This window comes from Stegostoma tigrinum, chromosome 4 (genome assembly GCF_030684315.1).
Source record: "Stegostoma tigrinum isolate sSteTig4 chromosome 4, sSteTig4.hap1, whole genome shotgun sequence".
In the NCBI taxonomy this organism is placed as follows: domain Eukaryota; kingdom Metazoa; phylum Chordata; class Chondrichthyes; order Orectolobiformes; family Stegostomatidae; genus Stegostoma; species Stegostoma tigrinum.
This window is the reverse complement of record NC_081357.1, coordinates 86,885,650-86,892,309: the sequence shown is the minus strand read 5'-3', so window position 1 is coordinate 86,892,309 and position 6,660 is coordinate 86,885,650. Positions and strand designations below refer to the sequence as shown.

General features: G+C 44.9%; 1 protein-coding gene across 15 annotated transcripts in view; it reads left to right on the top strand.

Moving 5' to 3' along the window:
• Positions 1–1,964: 1,964 nt before the first annotated feature.
• The window catches only part of adgrb3 (adhesion G protein-coupled receptor B3), a 1,393,543-nt gene continuing 1,388,847 nt past the window's right edge, over positions 1,965–6,660 (top strand). For 4 of the 15 annotated variants that reach the window (XM_059645525.1, XM_059645521.1, XM_059645518.1 and 1 more), the window contains exon 1: positions 4,556–4,802. The gene's annotated coding sequence lies outside the window, so the exon portion shown is untranslated. Of the gene's footprint in view, positions 1,989–2,871; positions 3,196–3,316; positions 3,378–3,970; positions 4,077–4,555; positions 4,803–6,660 lie in introns of those variants that run through there. The other 11 variants (XM_059645524.1, XM_059645522.1, XM_059645509.1 and 8 more) reach the window with 10 other exon arrangements.

Sequence of the window (6,660 nt, the reverse complement as noted above, 5' to 3'; positions counted from 1 at the left end):
AGAAACCCGTGTAAGCATCACTCGCAGCATAGCTCAGCAATCCTGAGATAATTCTGTGCGGATCACCTCACAAGTAACACAATCCAAATAGTGTGTTCCAGTCTCCGCCTCAGTAGAAGCAAACTGCTGCTTCAGTATCACGAAGCGCGTCGCTGATGGCTGAGATGAATGCAGTGGGAAGTCAGTTAAACATTCTTTTTATAAACTAGATACTTGGCTGGTTGACAAACCTGATGCACATTATGTGACTGAGCTTTTTCAGAGCTCGCAGCTGAGATGTCAAATTCCCGGAAAATGTTAATTGATCATTATTAAAGTGAGGAAGGTTGCCTTTCTCTGACTCTTGTCAAACAGATAATTGTGTAAAATCCCCACCACTATAAACAAATTGTGAGTAATGGTCATTTTCTTTTAGGTTAAACGTCCGTGCAAAAATCAAATCTTGTATTCCATTCAAAAAAGGAAGAATTTATTGCCTTGGATTTTGACAAGCTGTGATTCTGAAGACCGTCTTATTCCCCACACTAACTCGCTTCATCTGATTTCTATTCCAATAGGCATTTGGAAACCCGTATTATTCCTCTACGGGACATGCTTCCTCGCGTAGCATGTTAGTTATTATACGGTACTAGAAATGTTACAAAAAATCAATGCATAGTGGCTTGGCTTACAACTGAGTGACAATATTAAGACCAAATTCAGGGCAGGAGGATGTGAGCTATAACAATTTTTATTTGCATAGCAGAAATGTTGTAATGGAGGCCCAAGCTACGTCGCAGGAGTTTTAAGGAACAAAACGGACGTTGTCGATACATGTAGGAGATATTTAACCGTAAGACCAAAATTTGATCTAAAACAACGAAGTGAGGATCTGGAAATGTGAAACACAGAAAAAAAAACAAAAATTGCTGGAGAAACTTAGCAGGTCTGATCGTACCTGTGGAGAGAAAACAAAGTAAACGTTTCGATTCCAGTTCTGAAGGAGGGTCACTGGAGTCGAAGGGTTAACTCTGTTTCTCCCTCTACAAATTTCTCCAGTACTTTCTGTTTTGAGGTTTCAAAACGCATCTTACCAGAGGGAAGTGAGGACGAGAGACAAGGATGTTTAAGGAGGGAACTCAAGATCATGGGCCAAAACAATCTATGAACTGCAAATGCTGAAAACCTGAAATGAAAACAAATTGCTGGAAAATTTCAACATGCCTGGCAGCATCTGTGGAGAGAACTTAGCGTTAACATTTTGGCTCCAGTGAATATAGGTCAAAATTGGGCAATGTGCACGTGTGCCCTTGAAAGGTCAACTAAAATGGTAAAGCAGCAAAGGCATGGATAATGGATTAGCAACAAATGTGTGGCCGTGGAGTTGGAGAACACAAAGACGGAAGTAGGCATTCTTTTAGTGATGATGCAGTTTTAGGAAGCTCAACGCAAAATCACAATTTGGTTCAGAATCGGGTCGCTGTTAGGAGAGGGATGGCGTGAGAGTGAGGAAACAGAGTTTGTGACGAGGACCGAATGCTTCAGTCTCCCCAGTCTTTAATTGGAAAAGATTCCATCTCGATCGATATGGGAAACAAGACGAGCAAGATTAACAATTTCATGGCGGCGGAAGGGTCAAGAGAGGTTTAAAACGGGGAAAAACTGGATGTTACCAGAATACATGTGAAAACGGACAGTGTTTTCAGATGTTCTGGTCAAGTGGACATCAAGTAAACGAGAAATGGGAGGGAGGGCGCCAGCGTAGCTGCGGAATGAGATATAATGACGGTATCTATCCAACTACGACAGGATAGATATGAAAGTCGATGATTTATTTCACAGACAACCCTGCTATGAACTCCTTCCCAAGGGAGAGGGGTAGATGCAGTGGAGGTGTCTGCTGAAGTCTTGACGAATGATTAAAATGATTGCTAAGATTGCTTATCCTTGGAGCAAGAAAATCCCCAATAGGAAACACAAAACGCGTCGCTTTATCGGTGGTAAAGATTGTACGTACTGGCGACTCTTTACGCTAGAAAGCAGAAAGCTGGAGTTGTTAAAACTGCGAAAGGGGTTGATGAGATAAACATAAGGAGGATGTCCAAGTGGGAGGTCAGAAATCTCAGATATGACTAATAGGGAATTCGGGAGAAATTTCTTTACTTAGATCCAGCTGTGTCTTTAAGATATACACGCAAAGAATCGCAGAACGAAAGAATCGGGACAAGATGAAGATTTATGTGGCGAGCATGATCCTGTTGGGCCGAATGGTCTGTTGCTATACTGAAAATACTGTGCTGTGTAACGTCTGCATATGACTATGCAATGCCACCGTAACTGGCATCATAAATTACGAAACAAAATAAAAAGCGATAGGGGACACTTGTGAACACTGGCGAGCTGACAGTTACGGTCTGATCCAGCAAATATAAGGGATGCAGTTCCATGCGCCGGGAGATTTGCACTAAATTACATCTCCGTGTTGCTTACACTGCATTCTGGCACCAGGGAACGTTTCAAGCGTGCTTCTAAATCGTGTTCCAATTCAGCAACCCCATTAGCCCCGCTCTTGCCCCACAATGAAGCGTACGAATTTACATTTTAAAAAAAAACGTGGCCTTCCAGCCAACGTATGCTTGGAAATGCTTTTGTTTTCGACAGCTAGTTGTCATTTCCATAATATAATAATTCGCATGTGATTGACTAGAAAGCTCTAAATAACTGCAAAAGAATTAATGCGATTGGTAGGGAGGGAGCTGTGAGAGAGATCTGCCCTAAACTGGGTTTAAAGTGAAAACGAAAGCGGATTGGAGAACAGTGTCTTGGATTTAATACTTGACCTCGCCGGATTGCAGCCAAGGTTTCTGCGCACTGTCAGCGCCGGGGGACCTAATTCCATGGCTGGTTCTGTCTAATTCACAAAGTTGTTATAACACACACAAACACACACACACACACACACACATACAGCGCTCAGGCCTGGTTACTCTTCAGCTGGTTCATATGGACAGTTCAGATGGGCCGATGCTGCCTCATCGCCTCGCAAGCTAGCGACCGTCTGAATGGATCTGCCGACCTTTGAACTGGAGATGAGTCATTTGCCGGTTCTTACCCTTACTGAAGTCATCCTCTTGCTCCGGGCTCAGAGACGGTGCCAACCACGTACTCTTGCTGGATGTATATTTTACAAGGAAGACGGGTACATTAAAACAACGGGTCGGTGCATGTCGTGAACAGGGCTGTTCCCTGTCTTTCCTGTCGGTGACGTTCTGCGGCTCTTCAATAACAAATTGGGATGTATGTCCTTAACCGGCATGTTTGTGTTTGCCTTTGCTAGGTCTGTGTGTGTTCACCATGCCCTATAAAAGCAAACAACGTGTATAGTCTGTCTGTAAAAGGTAAGGGATGAGCTTGCAGCCACTGGCACTTTCAGTTGTTGATACTGACAGCGCTGCGGTTTTGCTGTCTTCTCTGCGTGTGTGTACTTGTATCTCTCTCTCACACACTCTGATCCTGGGAGTGGATTTAATTTCGTGTTAGTCCCATTGCATGGAAGCGATTAACGCGACAATGTCCCCATGCTATAAGCAAGAGGCCGAGCCTGCTCGGTCAGGTGGCCATTAAGAAATCTTAACCCCCATTTCCACCCCACAACTCCAGTCCCATTGCTGAACAGTCCCTTTTCAGAAACTCAGCGTATATCCGCCTCCCTATCTCACCCCCAGCCTCCGTCCCCTGGGTCCTGATCCAGAGTGAACTGAATTTCCTTCCTTGCTCAGTTTGCGGATCCCTGAGCCAGTGTGAAATTCTCGTGATTTGTTTACCAGGCGACTGTCTCTCTGCCTTAATTTTTCCTTTCAGGGGGTACCGTCGCGTCGACTTGTGTTCCTGGCCGGAGACTGTCTCCAACCACTGGGATTTTCGCCAAGATCAAATGCCCAATTATTTGGGAGGGAGTGGGTTGGGGTGGGGGAAGTTCAGGCGTCCTCCCGTACATCCGTCACTCTGCCAGAGGGAGAACCTCTGCAAGCAAGCTGCTCACTCCATCATCAAGGCGTTGTGTTCGCTAGAACGATGGAGTTGAAAATTTAAAGAGGGTAGGCAAGTTTTTTTTTGTTTTATGCCCACCTCTCCTTCCTTATCCTCTTTCTCCATTCCCATGGCCGCCCACTTACGGCTGGAACCGATGGTTGAAAAAAATCCTTCCGAGACGCGCTGTCAAACGTTGAGACGTGGCTGAATCCACCAAGACTAACGTGCAATCGCATTTGCGTCCCGAAGGAGCTCTCCTCTGGTACCTAGCTCTTATCCAGCGCCTTGACTATTCTTTACAATCACCAGCACATACACACAGCGTTCTCCTTCCCTCCCGCTTCCGCCCCCTCCCTTCAGTAACCAAAGGATGTGCGCCGTTACAGTTTCGAGCCGATTTCTGTAGGAAGCCAATCTCAAAAGCCTTTTCTCCCTCTTTCTCTTTCCCCCTTTCCTTTTCACCTCTTTTTTCGACTTTTTGCAATCTTTATGTGTGTCATTTCCCCCTCTTTCTCGCACTTCGAAAATCTCCTACTCCGTCCAGTTGGATTGCCACGGTTTCTTTTGAAAGTGGGCTTGAGGAGACAGAGGAGAGGGTGCCGCTCCACAGACGACGCAGGTGCAAAGCTGCGATCAGGAGTTAAATTGTTTTCTGAAAGCTCGCCTCTCGCTGCTGTTTGCATTTCAAGGTAAAATGAGAAGAGTTCGATAAGGGTACTGGAAGCTTTCCACTCCATAATGGGCATGTGTGTCAGCACCGGAGAGCAATAACCGCATGATCGGATTGCAAGGTAGGGACAAGCAACTTCTCGGCTCCGGGTCTTCGACGGGGGCAGCTCCTAAACGGGTAGTAAATAGGTCGAGAGATAAGACCGGAGTCAGTCATTCCCTGATCCACGCGAACGAGATGAGGGAAGGCTCAGAAACTGTTGCTGCTTTCTGAAAAAAAGAAACAAACTAATTAACTATCTCTGGGCTATTCGTCTCCCACAGAAAGCTGGAGCAGTAAGTTATTGTGACCAGGATGGGCAAATGTTAGGACCGAAACACATTTGTTGAGCAAGTTGTGATGGAAGTGGGCCTGCGTATATGTATGTGTGTGTGTGTGTGTGTGTGTGTTTGTGTGGTGGCGGGTTTCTCAGCATTCAGCACAATTTGACTGGAGAGCGGTGCTAGGGCGCCGTCTATGTTCAACACTGATGGGCGCCACGATTGCAGCGTTTTCTTCAATATGTAAACTTATCTGTCTTTCACTGGGTACTTTCGCCTCATTCACACCTCCACACAAACACACACCAACACACACATTCACAAACACAATCACCCGTATATCCACATACACAAACACACAAACTTACACATTCAAACCCATGCATTCGCGCACACAAATTCACACACATGCACATACACTTGATATATTCACACATATATTCATACACATACACTTGATACATTCGCGCACACATAGATTCACACACATTTACACAAATTCATGCACACATTCATAAGCATATTCATACACACACGTCCACTCCCACGTACCCTCATGCACATTCACACAAATGCTCGCCTTCACACTCATACACACACATTCACTCTTCCTCACATTCACGCGTGCATTCTCACACACGCAAGCACACACGCACGTACACATTCACACACACACATGCTCGCACACATTCACATTCTCACATTGACATTCTCTCACACACTTGCATATATACATTCATACAAACAAATTCACAAGCACACATTCTCTCTCATACATACCCACTAATACAGCAGGATAGGCTGAAGGTTGGGACGTGGGGGAGGGATGATCTGATCGAGGTGTACAAAATTATGAAGAACATATGCAGGGCAGATAGGGAGAAACTATTCTCCTTAGTGGAGGGATCAATAACCAGGGAACGCCATTTTAAGGAATGAGCAGAGCCTTTAGAGCGGTTTGTGGATTTTTTTTTTCTCAGAACGTTGTGGGCATCTGAAACACACTGCCTGAACGGGGTCGGGGGAAAAGGGGTAGAGGATAGTAAAGTTGGGAACCCTCAAAACATTTAAGGACTGTTCAGATGACTACCTGAAACACTATAGCATACAAGGCTACGGGCAAGTGCTTGAAGATGCGTTTAGAATAAGTGAATGTTGGTGCAGAAATGGTGGGCTGAAAGGCCTCTTTCCGTGCTCTAAACACGCCATGACTTCATCCACACTCACATTTAGACACACATGTCCACACACATTAATTCCCTTACACACCCATATTCACACATACGTCTTCACATACATATTCATACACAATGTACACACAAACAAATACATACACATAGAGTTTTGGAGGATGATCACTGGATCTGAAACGTTTACTCTGATTTCTCTCCGTGGATCTACTGAGTATTTTTTTCAGCAATTTCTGTTTTGTTTCTGAATTCCAACACGGGCAGTTCTTTTGGTTTTTCACGCATACACCTGTCCAAGCACACGCACATATCCACACGGACAAATCCACACATATGTATATCTACTAACACGTAAATATATCCACACATATACAGATCAACACACAGGCATATCTGCCCACACAAATCCATAGACACGCACACATACACAGGCATCCTTATGTGCACGTATCCATCGCATATTCACACA